Raw genomic sequence first — 21,025 nt, forward strand, 5'->3', positions numbered from 1 at the left:
CTAATGTTGTGGTATAAAGATGTGAGGCTGGGCCATATGTTGTGCACTGAATATAAACGTGTGTCAAGTTGAAGCTGGAAAATAGCCCGGATCTGTGGGGTGATCGGTAAAAACGTGTGGTGGCCCCAAGTGCTCGAATTGTTTAAACGCGTGTGCAAATAGACACAATATTCCCGGGGGTAAAGCAAGCATGTGAATGCGGTAATTACTCCCGGTTGAGGATCACTGGGCTGTTCGGTTACCTGTGAATACACGGGGAATCCGAACATGTGATTAGAACTAATAGCGGGGCTCAAATTGGTCATAACCATGACCACGATCAAAGTACTTACTTCTATGAAATTCCGGAGGGTTTTCTATCTCGGCTTCCCTGCGCTCGGCATTGCAAGTGCCTCGAAAGGGGGTGCGTGGTGATAACGGCGTGCCGTACGGTGTGAACATGGAAGACGGACTTAAACACTGAGTAGTGGGCGCCATCTTAGAAAGGTGTTCAAAGATTTCCTGTCCTTCTGACCCCAAACAATGTAGGTACAAAGTGCATCTTTCCGCACTCAAGGAAGTACCACAAACGAGGGCATAGTGTGAAAATACTTTCTTCCATTTGAGCCAGGAGAGTGGTGGATCACCAGGGGTGGTCAGAAAGAACGGAGGAGCAGTAACATTCAGCATGGCAAAGAGTTAATGAAGAGAAGTGCAAAGTAAGAGAAACAATTACAAATAACGTAAATAACAGCTTTTTCAAAATGAGGATTGAAGTATCATTGAAAGTGTGCACATAAGAACAAAAGTACGAACAATTGCGTGCGTCAGTTAATATGCAATCACCTGCGCATGACCCCTCTTGTTTTTTTGTGGTGATGCGCATTAGCAAATTCTAGCTGAGGTGTAAGTGTCACCTTTGCACTTGTTAACAGCTGTGCGCATCAGCAAAGTGTGAAATAGCTGTGTGCAAAACTTTCACTTTTGGCTGTGCGCATCAGCGAATAATAAGTTGTGCGCAAAACTGATTATTACAATGCTTTCACTTTCTTGTCCATAGCTGTGCGCATCAGCGAAGTGCACAAAGCTTTCACACTTGTGAATGGCTGTGCACATCAGCGATGTGATAAGAATAAGCTGTGCACTTTTGTAGCTAGTAGAGAATTTAACAAGACGCGTTAAAGGCTGTGCGCATCAGTGACGAACAAATCAACTGAGCGCTGTGACAGCTTGAGTGTCGTCAAGGCAATGGTGCTAGTAGATCAACAATGCCCTTCAAAATGGCCACCGACTGCGTGGCTACGCAGCATGAATAATGCGTCAGGCAAAGTCAGGCAGTGACGTAGGTGGCAGAATAAGTCACGCGGCAAACTCGTGCGAAAATCTTTGTAATTGAGGCAATGACGTAAAATGCAGCTGGATGCATGCACGCGCAGCAGCGGGGTCTCGTGCTTGTTCGCACGGAAAGCTCGCGTAGGATCTGGTGAATATAGTGTCTCTGGCATTGCTCGCGGACTCCCAAAATTAGTTAATGATGTGTGACTCAATCTAGAAACCCTTCCCTTAAACAGCAGAAAGGAATCAGTGTCTTGAAGGGTGAGAATCCAGTTAGCGCCAGTTACCAGCAGCAATGCGTGACAGAGTCTATTCAAAACTGGCAACCCTGATTCTCCTTACTTGTTTGAATCAGGACAGGGATGACGATCTATCAGAAAGCAAGGTGAGCGGTAACCTTCTTGACTCACTGTGCGTCGCTTTGTAGAGATGATCACTGTTGGGGTCTCTTGTCAGTTTCTTGAAGATGTTGATTGCAGAAGGTGGGTAAATCGTCGCCAAAATGTGGCGGTGACTCTCTTCGGTAATGAGTGATGAGTGGACAAAGATAGATGTTGAAGCAAGTTTATTCAAGAGACAACTTACATAAGACACCACCCAGTCAGACACCCAGCTCAACTGCCACACAAGCAGTTCAATCAAGTGCCTGGCAACGGACCGTACATTCCAGAACAAAAGGAATTGCAGGTGTGAGGGACATTCAGGACACCAGAGACTCTCCATAAGGTATTAAGGGTTCAACACCTGTGACACCCTGGTGAAGCAGATCCAATAAGGGATCAGACGACAAAGTCACCGAAGGAAGCTGCAATTTCAAGACTTCAGCAGCTCTCTTTATAACCTCAGCAAAAGCAGCACTAGCCTCCATCACCACTTGTGGAGGAGAAAGCTGAACATAAATAGGAGAGGGTTGAAGACCACTATCCTCACCCAATGCAGACCAAGAACCTCCTACTAGAGGCTGAACAAGACCGACCAAACGGTTGACGTCACTGGCATCAGCTGAACCACCTTGCCCAGCTTCGTCCTCCGAATGCAAAGAAGAAGATACAGGAACGCAGTGGCTATGAGTGGCATCTCCGGCGCCGATCGACGTCGGGACAGCATTGTATCGTCATGCACCATGAGTGGCAACTCTGCTGACGACCGATGTCGGGAGTCGTCGTATCCACCTCCAGTGCCACCTTACCCGACGCCGTCGGCGTTACAACTGGAAGCTGTACAGAGCTGTGTACCAACGCCGTAATAACTCCAGGCACTGAATCGAGGTCTTCGACCAAGGCAGAGGAGGAACCTACCAGCGTGTTTCCAGTCAGAGTACTCCTTACCTCCTTGGGGCCGAAGGTGCTCCAGGGGGAGGTATGGACCCAAAAAAGGCCTGCAGGGCATGAAAGTATGCCTGCGCCTGGGTCATAGTCGCCCTGGGTCCAGGATAAGGAGGGAGGCTCGGGGTCGACTCTTATGCTATGTTCTCTGGTAAAGATCAGAAAGGAACCAACAATCATGCCACGACGCAGTGAGGCCGAATGCCGCCATGATCTCGATTCCGTTCTATGGGATTTTTGAGATTTAGGTGAGCGGCGCACACCGGAATGGCTCCTTGAACTGCCCAGGGCAGGAACCTCAGAGCAGGAAGGAGACCGGTGTCGCCTAGACTCCGATCAAAAGAGCTGCGCTGTCAGCAGCTTCATCAGCCTTTCCGCCAAGGCTTTAGGCTTCAGCTGCTTACAGGCGTCGCACTCCTCAGTCGTGGAGTACAGGTCTCGCAAGACTTAAAACCCAAAGGCATAGGCACACTGTCCCCTGATGCAAAAAGGCGATGAAGTAGACCAAAACACAAAAGGCCAAACAAACCGCTTCTCTGGCTCATCGTTGCAGGGTGGAAAAGAAGAAACTGACATCAGCGTGCCAGAGGGACTTATATGGCTCAACTGATGTCATGACCGGAGTCGACGTAATCACGGAGTCGTGCCTTGCCTTACCCCGGCGCGCAGAGGTACTGCTGAAAAATTACCAGATCCAGACTGGTGCCTGCGGAAAATTCAAAAGTTAAGGAATCTGAGGCTAGATGTCTGTATCAGATAACCATGCAGACCTCATCCAAGCGAGGCACCAAAGCACAACACTCATGCCCATTGCTCAAACCAAGAAGTCAGTTCTTTCTAATCCAGACTATATGTACAAGTTACTTACCTTCGGTAACGATGTATCTGGTAAAAACGATTCTAGCCGCAAATTCCTTAACGTAGAATTATCCCCAGCTTGAGACTGGATCCGGAAATTTTTTGCCACCGCATCTCTGCGCGCCAAGGGCGGCACCACGTGACTCGCCCTGACGTCGTCCATGGACGTGATGTCAGTGAGGTCACATATGCCCCACCCCAGCGCACTGACGTCAGTTTTCTTCTGAGAACTTTTCTGTGCCAGAACGCAGAGCCATCACAAACAAAACTGTGAGAGTATGGGAATAGTGTGTGAAAAAGCAGAGAAAATAGAAAAGGGAGGAAACGAAAGTTGAGGAACAGCACCAATTGGAAAAGTGCCAGGCACTGTGGTACTGAAAGCCATAGCAGGGAAAGAGCAGAACACCGCTCAGAGGAGCAACCTTGCAAGCTAAGGCGACATCCTCCCTGGAGGCAGAAAAACAGGGGAAAAACATCATAGCAGACGAAAGAAAGTCTGCAATCACAATCCACAACAGTGAAGGGCAACAAGTCCGGAACAGATGAGTAACGGAAAATTACCCCAAGACAACACCATCAAGGAGGGTCATATCCCCTGGAAGGAGCTAAAGGCCGAGGTACAGCCAAAAGACCCCAACTCACAGGACTGCAGAGGAGTAAGAAACCCCAAGCAATTAAAAAGTGAGAAGAGTAAAATTAGACCCCTGCAATGGAAAAAACCAGGTTGTGGGGGTGCAGAAGTACACATGAACCAACTGTCCAGGTACCAGCAAGGAAGGGGCGGAACAATTAAACAGAACAAAGCATCCCGCCAGAGAGGAAGTGAAGAGGACACTCGCAGAAGACAAGCCACCCGGAGGGAGGCGAGCACAGAAAACCAAGCTGAAGGTCCTCGCAGAACGAGGGGGGAAGGGCGGGTCGCGAAGGAATCTGCATCTAGAATCGTCTCTACCAGATACATCGTTACCGAAGGTAAGTAACTTGTACATCTGATAGAGACTAATAGCCGCAGATTCCTTAATGTAGAATAGATACCCTAGCCATAGCTAGAGGGGAGGAGAGCCTGCGAGAGAACCCCCCTCCCCTAGGAAGTAACAGCGTGCCCAAACAGGGGACGTGTCATGGGGGCAGGAAGGGCGGTCCAGCTCCACCAAGCAGAAGTAAGCAAGAAGAAGGAAAAGGGAAGGCCAGGATACCCTCAAGCCTATCCAAGGTACAAGGGACATCCGCCAGAAAACCCCGGAGGGACAGACAGTGCCAGAGGAGTACTAAGGAAGAAAAGGACCACCCCAAACTCCAAGGAGAAGAGGTGGAAACAGAGGTAGAGCCCGCCACAGGAGAATACACACACAGCAAAGGGGGCAGCTGAACAGGCATCAGCCCCGAGGCAGCGGACAAGGCAGGAACGGCCCCACTGCCATAAAGCGCAGGCGTGAGAAGAAAGACACAGTCGCGCAAAGATCCAGCAACAAGAGGCAGGAGCACAAGAGTACACGCCAAGTCCCACGGTGGCGGACCATAATGACCAGGCGTGCGCAGACGGCAACTGGCAACTACCATAAAGCAGTGCGCCTAGAACAAGCCAAGCGCAAGACGAAGGCAGAGGCCAGGGAACTCCAGAACAACCCCCAGAGAAGGACCGTTCCAGAGACATACGCCGACCCACGAAAAGAAGTGGGACCAGTCTGAAGAGAAAGAGGAGAAATACGTAGGACGGACCTAAGCCGTCAACCGGAACACAGGAGAATACAAGGAGAACCCTAGCCCCCCTGGAACACAGGCCAGAGGACCAGGCCGTACCGCCAGACAAGTAGGGGGAAACACCACGACACAACACCGTAGACGCCATGCCAAAGCCGGTCTAACGATGTAGCGGATACTGAGAGGACAGAACCTGGAGCAGCGCAAGCTGCGCTAAGGCAAAAGACACTGCACCAGCGATATAGAGTGACACCAGGAAAGGTGAGGAACCCGAAAAAAGGTGTCCACACTCTCCCAGCTTAGGACAGAGCTACACAATAGCTACAAGTACCCCACTTAGGGTATGACACGTCCCAACAAAACATGGGAACAGCTCTAAGGGAAAAAATCCCGCAGCAGAGGACAAGAACATAAAGGACGAGCGGGTAGTACCACAGATGGCTTACCAAGCAGACAAAAAATACACAGATGGCCCAACCTGAGGACCTATACGGCTTTACCAACAGCCAAAAAACCACATCACAAAAGCAAAAGGGCTGTACCAGCAGCCAACAGTACAGATGGGCCAACTTAAGGACCCAGAAGGCACTTCAAACCACACAGAACACACAGACGGGCCAACCGAAACACGAGACCCAAAGAAAAAGGTGGGGTAAATGCCTCCCATAAAGCACCTGAGGACCGACTAGCTAAAGCTTACGGAGGGGGAGGAAGACGGAACCCGCAAGGCGCTGTTGAATGGCGGAGTCCGCGTGGTTGTTAAACAAAAGAACCCCATCAAAAGCAAGGTCAACCAGACTAATATTCTCTGGAGAAACGCCATCCTGTAACCAAGCATGGCGGCGGAGAGCCACAGAACTTGCAATAGTGCAGCCGAGAGCATCAGAAACATTCAAAGCCGAACAGAGAATAAACGCGGCCAACTCCCGGCCATCCAACACATGGTGCCACAGATCAGTGCGGACACCTTCGTGGGAGGCGCGAGACAGAAGGGACTCCACGGAGTCCCACAGGCTAGAGGTAGCCCTGGCCAACACACAGAGTGTGTTGAGAGCTCGCAAAGCAGAACTAGAGGAAGCAAAGATGTTACACCTCCTTGAATCCAACCACCGGGCCTCCCGTGACGGAGGGAACACTGAAGGCAAGGAAGGATAAGCAGTCTACAGAAGAGGGCCCTGGGTAGAAGGGTGGAAAGAAAGGCAGACTGGATCGTGCAGAGCAGGACGGTGGTGGTGGAGGAGCGGCTGTGGCACCGGATCTCCCATGGCAGGGTGCCCCCAGGCCCCTATAAGAGAGTTGTGGAGCGAAGCTTCAAATGGAAGCATCAGCTCCCTTTCACCAGAGCCCTGGTGGAGAACTTCCAATAAATGGTCCATAGGGAATGGGGTGACGGGGTCACCCATTCGCAAAATGCCAGCGGCCGTGGAAATGGCCCGGACAAAGGCTACACTCGCCTCCGTAGGGTGCCGCGGGCGAGAGAGCAATTCCTCCGTGGACGACGGCTGTAAACTAAGCCGTCCATCCCCGAGTCCAGCTGGAGGAGGCAACGGCCAACCCCTAAATGGTGGAGGATCCACGGACAAGTGGGGGGCCTGAGGGGCCTCCAGGGAAGGTGGAGAAGCCTGCGGAGCAACCAACAACGAGTTGCGGAAGAGAGGGTCCGGGGTTGTGGCCGCGGAGACAGCGAAGAGCCCTCCCTGGAAGACGCTGGGGAAAAAGCAACGTCGCGGCGACCCATCGCTGGAGCAGAGGAGACAAGGAGATAACAAACCTCTGGAGAGGAGACCACCTCTGGAGACGATTCGGGGACCTGACGCCGGCTCCGCGCCGTGGAATCCACCACAGGCGCCGGTGCAACGTTGATCAGCGCCGGAGCAGACATTGGGGGTGCTGAGTCGACCTCCACCACCACTTGCGTCCTAGGAGAAGGGGGCGGGTACGGAGTCAGGGCGGCTAAAGAACGGCGCCGAAAAGGTGCCAACTTGTCCTCAGACGAGGCAGCCGCCTGCATAAAGGGCCGAGAGGGACCTGGCCTGGCAGTTCGGTCTGGATTGTTCCTATGAGGCATAGGGTCAAGACTGATTTGCATATGGCTGGGTCCAAACTGGGGTGGCGTAGTGGGCAAAAGAACGATGGATTTAACCCAGATCTTTTGACTTGAGGAGAAGTTTGCATTGTCAGCATTCCGTCCATCATTTGTTCGCTGTAATACTAATCAACAAGGAGGCTGCAGGAGGCTAAGAAGCCTCAGAGCCGTTCCCACTGTGACCAAGGACCAAGCCTGAAACATTGGGATTACAACTCAAATGTCCTGGGCTCATTGCGAAGGATGGAAAGCCCTGAAATGCAGCATGTCCAGGACAGACCCAATGACTGGAAGCCTCGGTAAAAGAGTCAACATGGCACTTAGGTGTGTTGATAGTGAACCTAAATGATGTGAAGAGGTCTACTGTCATCAGGAGCTGGTCCACGACTGACTGTGCTCAGCCCACCTTCTACAGCCAATCATTGAGGTACAGGAATACTGGTATCCCTGACCTCCACACGCGGGCAGGGACCACTGCCATCACTTTCATGAACACACAAGTAGCACTAATGTACAAGGTTCTGGATGTTATCAGAGCCAAGAATGAGGACCTCGAAGAGTGCTCCCGACGCAATAATCTTAGAATCACCAGCATCCCGGGGTCAACTAGAGTTACAAAAATGGAGGACTTTATTGGGAACATGCTTCGTGACCTCCTTGGGGATGGACTATCAGCCATGTTTGTGGTGAAGCGTGCACATAGGTTGCTAGAGCCCAGGCCCCTCCCCCGTGCTCCTACTAAGCCAATAGTGGCACATCTGATGAACTACCGGAACCGGGATGTAATGCTGCGCATGGCTCGAGAGCGTGGCATGATTCAGTAGCAGGGCAATGCCATTTCTTTCTATCTCGATTTTACTGTTTCTGTGCAGGCGGCCTGGCGCGAGTTCACACCAGCCAAGAAGATGTTGCAAAAGGCTGACGTCCCCTTCACATTGATTTACCCAGCGAGCCTGAAGGTGATTTGGAAGGGCAAACAGCAATTCTTTAATGATGCTAAAGCAAAAATTTGCCAAACAAATTGCAGCACACAAGGGCTCCTCTAAGTCTCCCCCAGCTAAGCGGCCTGACCATACACGGAACGACAACGACTGATTCCATGTAACTTGCTGTAATAGATGTACTTACTTGCATGCTTTGAGCTCATGTGTTGATAGCAGAGATGCTATATTACTATAGCTGACCACAGTGTTTTTCTGTTCACCGCTCGTTCTGCTACCCCCAGACATGAATGTTCACGCTGTATAGACTTAGAGCCTATGTAGAATGACACAGTTTTTAACAGTCAGTCTGATAATGTTGATCTCGGCCACCCTGCCATCCTGGCAGGAGGTGTTTGCCTGGATTGGCTCTGATCCACGGGATGAGAGCCCTTGAGCTATGTTTTCATAATCAGGTTCTTGGTGGGTTGGGGGGTTGGTAGCATGACCAAGTGGGATGGTTGTTGCATGTGGGGGAGGGAGGGGGTGGTTGAATGTTTCAGCATTGACGAACGCAGATAAACTATTCTGGAACGCTTCCTATGTGCGGGGAGTAACAGGTGACTAGCACCATAGCACGTTACCACATACTTTAATGTTATACTAGACCCCAGGATGGAGAGGGACAGTGCCACCAGACGACCGCACCAGAGGGCCTCTTCATGATGGACTTTAATTAACATGACATTTGGTGCTCCAGAAATACAGCACACAGGGAAGTAACATGCATAAATACTGCACACTCTACCTGATCACGTTTAGACTACTGGTTGGTGTCGCACGATGTGGTGGCATGGTCTGCACAGTCATCTCACCTTTCACGCACACTTTCAAATCATGCCCCGATACTTTTAGAACTGAAGCTGCTGGGTGTTTCGTCCAGGGCCTTTACGTGGCGACTGCCACTGGGCACGCTATGGGACCAAGTGTTTCAAGAGGATATTAGGGCGGCTATCACGGCATACTTTGAACAAAACAATAAGGGGGACATTACGAGGGCCACCCTCTATAAGGCCTTCTAGGCAGTCATCCGTGGGGCATGCATAGCCAAACAGGTGGGTGTGATTTGCGCTCTGCGGAGCGATCTATCGCAACTTGAATGGGAAATCTGAGACCTGGAGGTCAATTTTTTCTCTGAGAGGAACCCGAAAACCCTTGCAGACGTACGGGTAAAATTAGCAGAATATGAACTGCATGACGAGGAAGCATGCAGGCACCAAGAATGTCTAGTCCCTGATGACATCTTTCTTTTCCTTGTTGTTCAGCTCGCGACAGGATGGTCCCCTGTCAGACCTTCCGGACTACTTCCGACTCGATCCAGCTTCTGTGGCTGGAGGAGGCCCAAAGGCGCTGCCTGGATGAGCCATTTATGGTAGAGGAGATTTTGGTGGGGATCCGTTCCATGCCGGCAGACAAGATGCTGCGTATTGATGGCCGTCCGGCGGCATTCTATAAGGAATTTACACCATTACTCTCGCCCCATTTGCTGGAAGTATATGCAGAGGCGCTCGCTTCTGAAGTGCACCCAGCTTCCATGAGAGAGGCCCAGATTGTCACTGTCCTCAAACCGGGCAAGGACCTCACACGCTACAATTCATATAGGCCCCTCCCCTTATTATACACAGACAACAAGATACTAGCCAAGCTGCAAGCCTCGCAGAAGTTCCCGCTGCTTCCATCTCTTTTGTAAGGGTGGATCAGGCTGGTTTTAACCCCAGCAGATCCACTTCACACAATCTTTGCACCTTCTTTGGCATCCTTCACTCTATTGATCCCTCTTTGCATGCAGTCGTGTTTTTTTTAGACTCCACTAAGGCGTTCAGCAGAATCTGTTTGCTGTCTTGAAGCTCCTAGGACTGAGTCCTTCCTACATTAAGTCCATCAGATTATCATACTTCCAGCCCTCGGCCCGGCTGCGTATTAATGGGAGTGTGTCTCATTCCTTGACTGTCATTTGGGGCCCCAGACAGAGCTGTCCACCTTAACACCTCGCAGCCAGTTTGCATCAACACCATGCACAGAGAGGATTGGCCTTTTTCTCCCACTGTGTGCTGGTGTCCGTGTACGTGGACAATGATACCCTGTATGCACCGGGGCCACATGTCAACTTTGATCCACTCTTTACAGAATTCACTAGATTGGGGGGGGGTGTCTGGAATTGTCCTCATTTGGGCAAAGTCTATTATATTTCCTTTGACTAATCACACACCCGTGTCAAACTTTGAATTCCCTCTGGTCTGGACTGAGGGCGCAGTCAAATATCTTGGTGTTTGGCTCAGCAGAAATACTGACAAACTGTGGAAGAATAACTACGATAGATTACTAAATTGGCTTGACAAGAGGCTTCGGGATGGTCTGGGCTTCCACTGTTACTGACCATTGCTAAAGTGCTTATCTGACCAATGCTTTTATACCTATTCCTAAATTTGCTGCTTCTCTTCCCTTCCTGCTTCCGCAAGCAACTTTACTAATGAATCATTTCACTCAGGTGGGCTGGTTCTCAACCACGTATTGCCTGGGAGACGCTGACACTGCCCTTTGAGCAGGTAGGTCTTGGAGCTCCGGACTTAGATCTTTACTATTACTGCGCCCAGACTCAATTTGTGCATCATTGGCTGTTCCCTACACTGTTTATGGCGCACACCAGCCCCTGCGTGTGACTGGGTAGTGCCCTGTCCATTGCAGATGGTCATGTTTAAGACTCCAGTGCACCCGCGTGATATCGTCAACACGGTGTGGGACCAAAACACCTTTTTGCACCTTCGATGCCCATCATTGAACACACCCTATTGCCTGTTACATCTGATTCTGGCACTTGCGCTAGACTGCGCAAGCTTGAACTTACATCCATGGGTGCACTATTCCCCAACAACACCTTTATTCCCCCACTGGACGCCCTTCAGGCCAGCGCCACTACCTTTCTTGATATCTTGACATATTTTCAAGTGCACACACCCATTTGCACACTATTTGCGGAGTTCCCTGATGCCACTCCAACATTTACGTGCTGGAGATGTTTCTTACATCTCCCTCGCCGGATAGACTTTTCACGAGACTGTATGCTGACATGCAACAAACCGTGCCATTGGGAGACCGAAATTACGCCTCCACTGACAGATGCACAATGGCAATACTGCTGTTCACAGTCACGTGCATTAGCCCCGAACTACCGTCTTCGACTCACCTACTTCAAATTTCTTCACCAACTATATCATACCCTTGTCGGAAAGCTCAAAATGGGATTGGGGAGACTCCAGATGGGGCAGGTGCTCTGCTCCCGACGCTGGTGTCCTCCACCCCTCCTGGACATGCCTGAATATCTCCACATGCTCGGAGGAGATTTTTGCTAGATTGGGTGGCATACAAGGGCTTCGGCTTGATTGCTCTATCCTAGTGGCACTATTAGGATTTGTGCAAGCGGTGCCTCCAGATAGGCTCAAACTGGCTGCGCTTTTACTACTGCTAGCCAAACGTAGGGTTAGCAAACTGGCTTAAAGATGCCGCCTATTGCCAGGAATAGCTTACGGCTTACTGGGAACTCATGCACATACAATCAAGACCAAAAGATTTAGGGTCAGATGTAGGTGGCCCAATACCGGTCGGTAACGGGCGAAATTACCAAATTTCGGCCGTTACCGACCGGTATTAGGCTATTAAGCAGACCCCCCAGGATATAGCGGCATGGATTGGCAAATTTAGCGGCACAAAAATGAAAATTTAGCGGCACAAAAATGGAAATTTAGCGGCATTTAGCGGCATTTTATTTTGGGGTTTTTGCAACACCAAACACAGATATCTTACTGTTTGAGTTATTTGACAACATGGAGCTATGTACATTTTGTTTATTTACAATTCAGCCCATTTGTTTTAGTTAAAAGGCATGTTAATCTTGGCCACGTACATCATTGTAAAAGGAGAGACAAGTGGTGGGACACGTCAGGACCGCACAGTTACCGGGTTTTAAAATATATAGAAACCAAGGAAATGGATGTGTGGTATGAATCGTCCAACAGCCCTTGCAGAACTCTTGAGCACACAGAGTAGATCAGTGTATGCCTGTGATTGGAGGGTGTGCCTTTTGTAACATGCACACACCACTCTGCCCTTGCAACACACGGCTGCTACCTCTCACATGTTTTTACCTTTGATACTTGCACAAGTGCCACCTTGCCCACGTAACGCTTGTTCCTGTGCCTGAGTGTCTAGCACTTATTGCAGTACTATACCTCAAATTATACTCTGTTTTCTCTTATAACTGCACACTTGTCACTTTCATCTCCTCTTGTGCACTTTTGACTACCTCATGCATTTTTGGTTGCTCACAATTTTTACTCAAGTATTTTGTTTGCTCACGATTGTCACTATCACCTTTACTACCTCATGTATTTTTGGTTGCTCACAGTTTTTACTACCTCATGTATTTTGTTTGCTCACAAATGTCACTATTACCTTATGTAAGTAACGTATGTTTTTGCAATCTGTTCTTTTGTAATGTTTCTCATTATGTTTCATCTCTGTTCCTAATGTGAAGCGCTCTGACGCCTTCAGGTAAAGTCCGCGCTATATAAAAATGCATAAATAAATAAATAATAAAAAAACTTTACCCAAGGCCGGGCGAGGCCTGCAATAACAGCTTTTCCCTCTCTCCTCTTCCACATCTCCACTGCCCCCCTCCCACCCGGGCAGCGCTTCTTAACGAAGCTGGTTTTAAACTTGCCTACGGACGTACCTGTCAGTGTTCTGTTCGCCGCCGGCCGGCTTTCCTCCTGCTCCGACGAGTCCGAGTCTCTGAGGAATGAGGAAGAGTCTTCGTGTGTGTCGCTGCCGCTTCGTGCTCTCTCCCCCTCTTGCTGGTGTGGTGCTGGTCTTCTCCCTCTCTCGGCCGCCGTGGTCTTCTCCCTCTCTCGGCCGCCGTGGTCTTCTCCCTCTCTCGGCCGCGCGTCCTCGACCTCCTGGCTCCTTCTCTTCTCGCCGCAAATCAAATGGAAAATGGGTGCCTCGCTCCTCTTCGCTTTTAAGGCGGAAACGACGGCCGGAAAGGACAGCGAACGGCGGAAACGGCAAATTTCGCGGGCTTTATGCCAAATATCGCGGCATTTCCAGAGATCGCGCGATTTCGCGATTTTTTTGCAAATCGCGAAATGGCAATAAGCTGGAGGGTCTGATTAAGATGTAGGTGGCTACATTTCAAATTCGGTAATTTACCAAATCGGTAATTTAAGGAATCTGTAAATTACTGATTCCTTAAAATACCGAATCGGTAAATTACCGAATCTGAATTGTAGGGAGCACTCAAATGAGTGCATTGCATGGTTAAGGATTCGGTATTTACCACCAAATAAAAGTTGGTAATAAATATCGAAAACCTTTGAAAAAGCAAATTTGTGCTTTTTCAAAAGTGCCATGTGGCAGACATACATGCCCTTAGGGCATGTATGTGTGCCACATGTGCACCCATGCACTATTCAGGGGTGCAACAGGGTGTTCAGTTCAGTTCAAAGATGCTTTATTCGGTATGTAGAAATACAACCATATAGCAACATACATAAAAAATAAATACAACATACATATGTATCAATATTGTTTGCCAAATACCTTGGTTGCTTGAATACATTATACATTAACAACACATATCCGACAACCTTTAAAGGGCTTTTTGGTACATTTGTCAACTAATGTATGTGCAAAATTTAGCAATATCAAAGTGCAGTATCAATTACAGATGTATAACTTACATTAGGGTGAATTTCTACCAATACATGTACACTTGTCTACTAATGTCTGTGCAAATTTAGCAATATTAAAGTGCAAAGATAATTATGTCATCCTTACAGATGCATAACTTCCATTTGGGTATACTTCCACTAGAACATGTGCAAAATAGCAAGATAAAGTGCAAAGCAACTATACAGTTCTTTCTGTCTGCAATATACAATAGCAGCATTTGTCCGGCATTAGTAGATGTGCAAATTAGCATAATAAAGTGCGGAGTGACAATACCATCCTTACTAAAGTGCAATATGCATTTGACAGTACAAGTCCGAATACTTTAAGAATCTGACTCACCACGTTCTATTAGCTGTAAGTGGTAAAAGTGTTCAATTTCAACATAATAAAAAGTTCAAAGAAAGCATCATTGGTTGAATTCATACGATGATTGATTTTCGTACAGAAATACATTTTAAAATATAAGTTGCCACATGAAAACATACATCCGGGGTCTCTAAATTAAACATCAGTTGCATCGCTGTTTGTATATCACGCGTATTGTATTTTAAAAAGATGGGTTTCAGATAAAATTTCCTAAAAGATGTATAAAAGTTACAGGATAACATAAAATGACATGTGCTCTGTTTGGATTTATCATCACAGGGACAAAGACAGGTACCAGGTTTCTTAGCCACGGGGGAAAAGCCACTAAATGATGCACGATTCCCAACCGGAGATGGGTCAATACAAAACGGTGGGAATTAATACTAACAGCAGTAAGATAAGGTTGGAAGCCCTCATTAATATTATATTCCAGGTAGAGATTAAACGTACTTTGTTTTATATATCTTTCCATTCTAATCCCAACTGTATATTTAAGGAATGAGACTTTAAGCTCCCGTTTCGACAGCGTAGACCCCGTTGTTAGATCTTTAAAGATGTTAAAACCATACAGTGTCTTATACCAATGTTGTATGTGGCTTAACCAGGGGATATTTGATCGGCGATCGAGTTTAATACAATCAGTAATTACATCCTGAGTGAACTTTGTCTCTTCCTTTGCCCAAATTGAGCGCCATAGGGACAGACGACGTAAAACAATTAAATCAGTAACATAATTTATGTCAAATTCCCTATGCATTATCTCAGTTGAGGCTGTAGCCGGAGCGCAAATTAATCGTTTTAAAAACACATTCTCCTCACGCTGAATCAAATTAGCACTCTGGGCATCATGCCCACATACCCCGGCCCCGTATATGGCTGATGTTATGCATCTTGCATTAAATATAGACAACATTTCATGAATTATGCGGCCCCCTAATTTGGCAGCAAATCTAAAAATACAACTTGCATTCCGAACCATTTTAAAAAGGACACTTTTTTGTTCATTAGCCCATCTCCCGTCTCCTGAAAAAGTAATGCCCAAATAACAGAAACTCCTGACAGATTCTAATCTCTCCCCATCTAAAAAACAAGCATTTACAATGCAACGGTTTCGCCTTTGCAAAAGTTAGAGCTATTGGCATTGTAAATGACAAAATTGTCATTTATGTGTTGGTTTTGAAAACAGATAATGCCAATAGCTTAATCTCTCGCAAATGCTACACACAAACACACAGACCCACACCTACACACACACATAGAGCCCCCCCACACACAGAGCCCCCCCACACACAGAGACCCCCCACACACACCCAGCCACACACACACACACACACACACACACACACACACACACACACACACACACACACACACACACACACACACACACACATATTCAGGGGAAGGACAAACACAGAAGAAGAAGGCAAGCCCTGACAAGCTAACAAATAAGAAGCAAGCAAATGGGTGACAATAAAGCCATCCATTGGTAACTGATGGGCAGCCCACTAGAAGCACACATTGTGCCTCGCAGCTGTTAACAGTCGGTCCTTAGTAGCTTGGTCTGTCTTGTAGGCTAGACCTAACTCATTACTCTGGAAGCATTGCCCCCACTTGTACTACATTCCCCATCATGCCACGAACAATCACACTAAGAAAGATCCCTTCCCTTGAGCCAGCAGACTGACATGGAGACCATCACAACCAGTACACATGTCCTGACGCTATGCAGTGTTTTTCAAGATATCAACCTCCTATGGTCCCTCCCAAACCTCCTGAGACGGTTGCCAGTCTAAACTCTAAGTAGTATTACCCAGCAGAACCATTTTCACCAGACCCCTGTCCTGTGGAGAACCCCTAGTAAATAAGGTTTGAATCGCACTGCCCTACCCCCCCCCACCGAGAAAAAACTGACATTTTAAAGGACAGACAAACTCTATCGAATTTACAAGTGCTCACACATACTATTGATTTTTGGTAGTGGGAAAGATACTACATCCTCTGAAGATCTACATGACACAATACTCCCACTTGAAATCCAAACCGATGGACTGGTGGACACTAACCTTTATCATACAAAAAACTGTTGTATTTATCTGCTGCAAAATATTATTCTGTGGGCATTTCTTGCCCTTAAAACCCTTCCACAATGGTGATGGGTTATTGTCACTTTAGATTCCTTTGCACAAATGTGCTGTGTATTGTTGAAATCAAATTAAAGCTAATTTGATATGATAGAATGTCCCTAGTTGTTCATGAGGCGCTCCATCATTGTGATTGTAAACTATGTTCTTTTGGATCACAAAGTAAGAAAAAATCATTGAGATGACTGATCCATCCTGTACATTCAGAGTCATACGGTGTGCAAATATATAGGAAAGAGGAGGTAGGAAAGCTCTGATGCTCAGTGAGGTACGGAAATCATGGCCAAACGAAGGATGGGGCGGGGGGTTCTTACCCTAACTTTATCTTTTCCAACTTGCTCACTGGCAGGGTGGGCTCACTGAGTTTGGGAACTGCGCCCTACCTGCAACAAGGTGGCAAAACTCGGAGTTAAAGGCAAGGAATGGATTCTTGCATCACGTTCTGCCTCAGGTCAGAGCTGCACACGCCACCCAAGACTGAAGCTGGATTAAAATAGTGAGCTCTGGGCAATCAGTGCTTCAGGAGGGGTCAGAAGGCTGCATATGACCGTGCCCTGCTCGACCCCCCATACAGCAACAGGCTAGCATATACAAAGTAAGAAAAAATCATTGAGATGACTGATCCATCCTGTACATTCAGAGTCATACGGTGTGCAAATATATAGGAAAGAGGAGGTAGGAAAGCTCTGATGCTCAGTGAGGTACGGAAATCATGGCCAAACGAAGGATGGGGCGGGGGGTTCTTACCCTAACTTTATCTTTTCCAACTTGCTCACTGGCAGGGTGGGCTCACTGAGTTTGGGAACTGCGCCCTACCTGCAACAAGGTGGCAAAACTCGGAGTTAAAGGCAAGGAATGGATTCTTGCATCACGTTCTGCCTCAGGTCAGAGCTGCACACGCCACCCAAGACTGAAGCTGGATTAAAATAGTGAGCTCTGGGCAATCAGTGCTTCAGGAGGGGTCAGAAGGCTGCATATGACCGTGCCCTGCTCGACCCCCCATACAGCAACAGGCTAGCATATACACCAATTTCTCCACAACGACGGAATCGCGTACATCAGGGCATATATACATATATATTTGATCTACCCTCCCACACACGTTAAGCTTAAGAATCAGACCATGCAATTCTCTCCTGCTGGCTCTACAAATGGTACATACTCTTGTAAGCATAAGTGGAAATTGCGGAATTCTAGTACTTATTGCAATTGAGATGTAACATGTAAATAATTTAAAGATGCAAAGTTGCTGCAAAAATGCGGTCATAAGTGTGCAAAAATTGTACAATAAAACAATAAAAACTGTTTTTTAAATTTAAAAAAGGAAGGAGCATGGTGGTCAGGGGAGGCTAAACGCAGGGGAAGACGGCAAAGTGTCAGTATACAGGTGATAGGACTAGAGGGAATGAGGATCTCCCAACATAAAGAAAAATGTAAAAGGAATGTAAAAAATGGGTACTTTCCAAAACCTTGAGTTTCATTCACCGCCCTGCCTATGGCACAGGGGCCGCGGAGGGACGTTCTCTTTCCCCGGGGCTCCTCCTGTGCAAGCAGATCGACTTACCTGCACCTTGCGACGGCGGCACTTCTCCGGTCTCCCTTTTCGGCATGGGAGACCGGTAACATCGACGGCGGCAATCTCGCTGGCACTTCTCCGGTCTCCCTCTTTGGCATGGGAGACCGGCAACGTCCTCCGCATCTCCACGGGAGCCCCGCGGGCGCCGCCATACTTCTTGCCGTCTTCCTTCTTCCCCCGGGCTGCGGGGGGCGGGCACTTTGCAAGCAGATCGACTTACCTGCACCTTGCGACGGCGGCACTTCTCCGGTCTCCCTTTTCGGCATGGGAGACCGGTAACATCGACGGCGGCAATCTCGCTGGCACTTCTCCGGTCTCCCTCTTTGGCATGGGAGACCGGCAACGTCCTCCGCATCTCCCGGGGCTCCCTCCAGGCCACGGGAGCCCCGCGGGCGCCGCCATACTTCTTGCCGTCTTCCTTCTTCCCCCGGGCTGCGGGGGGCGGGCACTTCCGGCCGGCCGCGCTAGGATTGGCCGGCCGGCCGGTCACTTCCGGGTCGCCGCGGGCAGCGCGGCGGCCCGTCTCTAGCTCAGGCAGGCGGGCGGCGAAGTTTCCCGAGGAGTGGGCTCCCTCGTGGACCAGCAGTGACGTCCACGCAGCTTCACCAATCAGGAGCAGGATAGTCACTGGTGCCGGCAATGCCGGACCAGATTCGGGGGCGTTCCCGGCTTTCGGCTGACGTCGCGTGACGTCGGCAAAAGCCAAAGAATCTCGGGAACGCCTCCGAATCTGGTCCGGCATTGACGGACAGGCCCCTCGTCCAATGGCTAGGCTCCATTTATGGAGCCAGCCAATGAATGACGAGGGCCGACCCAAAGCCACACTACAGTTCTCATAAGATTTCTCCTGCGCAAAAGCTGCTTGCGCAGCTTTTTGCAGTCGAAACCTAAAAAGGGCTTGCATTTTCTTGGTTTCTTGCCACATATCATTGTAACCGTCTTTTCCTTTGTTAATTTTCAGCTTCCTACTTTCGGTAAATACGTGGAACTGATTAATTAGATGTTGCAATCCGTTATGAGTCCTGGGGAGAAGGACCGCGTCATCCGCGTATAAGAGGATTGGGATTGGGTTACCATTATTGATAGGTGCATCTGCATTAGTCTGTCTTAAAATTTGATCAACTTGATTTATAAAAAGGGAGAACAGGAGAGGGGCGAGTACACATTCTTGTCGGATACCTCTCCTGATTTTAAAAAAAGGGGTGCACTCTCCATCTGTTCCAAATCTGACTTTACTAGATAGATTATTGTACAGTCTGGCAAGCAGATGGATAATTTCAGTAGGGGCACCCATCGCCAACAGAATAGGCCAGAGCAGTGCGTGTTCCACCAGATCGAATGCTGAACTCAAGTCGGCAAAGCAGAAGAAAAGATTACCATCTTTAGCTTTAGTATACTTGCCGACTATGAGTTCCAGGTTCACGCACTGCTCCATAGTACCCATCCCTCTACGAAACCCATACTGCACTGGGGATAGGATGTCGTTTTCCTCAACCCAGGCTTCCAATCTCACTAATAGGACTCGACTAAGGATTTTAACTGTCGAGTCCAGAAGTGAGATAGGACGGTAGTTTCGAGCTTCGGACCTGGATCCCTTTTTGTAGAGGGGTACAATAATTGACTGACCCCATGTCAGTGGTAGGCTGTCTTCCACAGCCGCATTAAAATAGCGTGTCAATATTGGCGCCCATAGAGTCATTTCGTGTTTATAAAAGTCCATGGGTACCCCATCAGGCCCGGGTGCTTTACCACCCTTACTATTTTTAATCGCCTCTATGACTTCATCTAAAGTTAAAAATAACTGCATTTTCTGCCATTTAGGGCATGGTACTATAGCAGCATTTAAAATAGACCCATCTGGATTAAAATCAGAGTTAAAAATTTCTGAGAAATGAACAATCCATGCGTGGCAACTAACATGTGAACTGACTTCGGGAATATTGTCATTCTTTAAAAAAGGACCATTTACAGTTTCCCAGAATAATTTGTGATCTTTTGTTTCAGCAGCCATATCCAATTTATACCAGGCATCATTTTGCAACTCTTTTTTCCTAGATGCTAAGGCAGCCTTATAATTAATTCGCTCTTCTCTGATTCTATCTTTATCTCTAGGTTTATCATCAAGCGCTGTTTTTAACTTTTTTAGTGTCTAAGCACAGTGCTTGTCAAACCACACAGTTTTATTTCTCTTGGGCTTTCTATTTCTTACAGCCAAGGAGTTCTCAACAGTACTCGTTATTTTCAAAAAATTAGAAAGTAAGGTGGACGCGATCACATTAGGTGTTAGGCAATAGTCAACCTCTCTACTACATTTACAGATAGTATCCATCATCAATTTATTGGGGTCTATTTTGGTCCATTTGATCCTCATGCCATTTGGTCTCTCGGCCGAGATCCCTTGGACGGGTCTACCATTTGTTTTTGGGACCCAACCCATTAATTCCATTGATATACTATTATGGTCACTCACTGGCTGCTCTATAACCCAGACATTAAAATAAACAGAGCCATTGGACACCAAAATATGATCAATGTTTGAATGGGCGTCTCTCCCTCTGAATGTTGGGCACTTTTCATTATTTTTATTCTTGGTACATTCTAGTAGCTCCAGATTTAATTTAGCTACCAGATTGTTCAGTGCACTACCGTAATTACTGTGGGGGAAGTGATTAAAGATAGTACTGTCACCACCCGGGTACTCTTCTCGATGTCCACAAATCCCCTTCTGGGCGTGATTACATGCTTTGATATTAAAATCTCCTACCCAGAGTATTACAGGACTTTTGTTTGAAAGTGCGATTGTTTCTTCTATTGCACACTCAACATACGGTACAATCTTACCCCGATTGGGCCCCACAATATAATTATAAAAATTCACAATAATTAAATCCCTACCTTTACTGTGTGTTAATCGCAAGACTGACGCATGCTCACCCACCTCCACATAT

General features: G+C 48.0%; 1 protein-coding gene across 2 annotated transcripts in view; it reads right to left on the minus strand.

The window, feature by feature from the left end:
- Positions 1-21,025, minus strand: part of TTC13 (tetratricopeptide repeat domain 13) — a 1,212,286-nt gene that overhangs the window by 112,932 nt on the left and 1,078,329 nt on the right. The gene's annotated exons all lie outside the window — the stretch shown is intronic.

The sequence above is a fragment of the Lissotriton helveticus genome, chromosome 6 (assembly GCF_964261635.1).
Source record: "Lissotriton helveticus chromosome 6, aLisHel1.1, whole genome shotgun sequence".
Taxonomy (NCBI): Eukaryota; Metazoa; Chordata; class Amphibia; order Caudata; family Salamandridae; genus Lissotriton; species Lissotriton helveticus.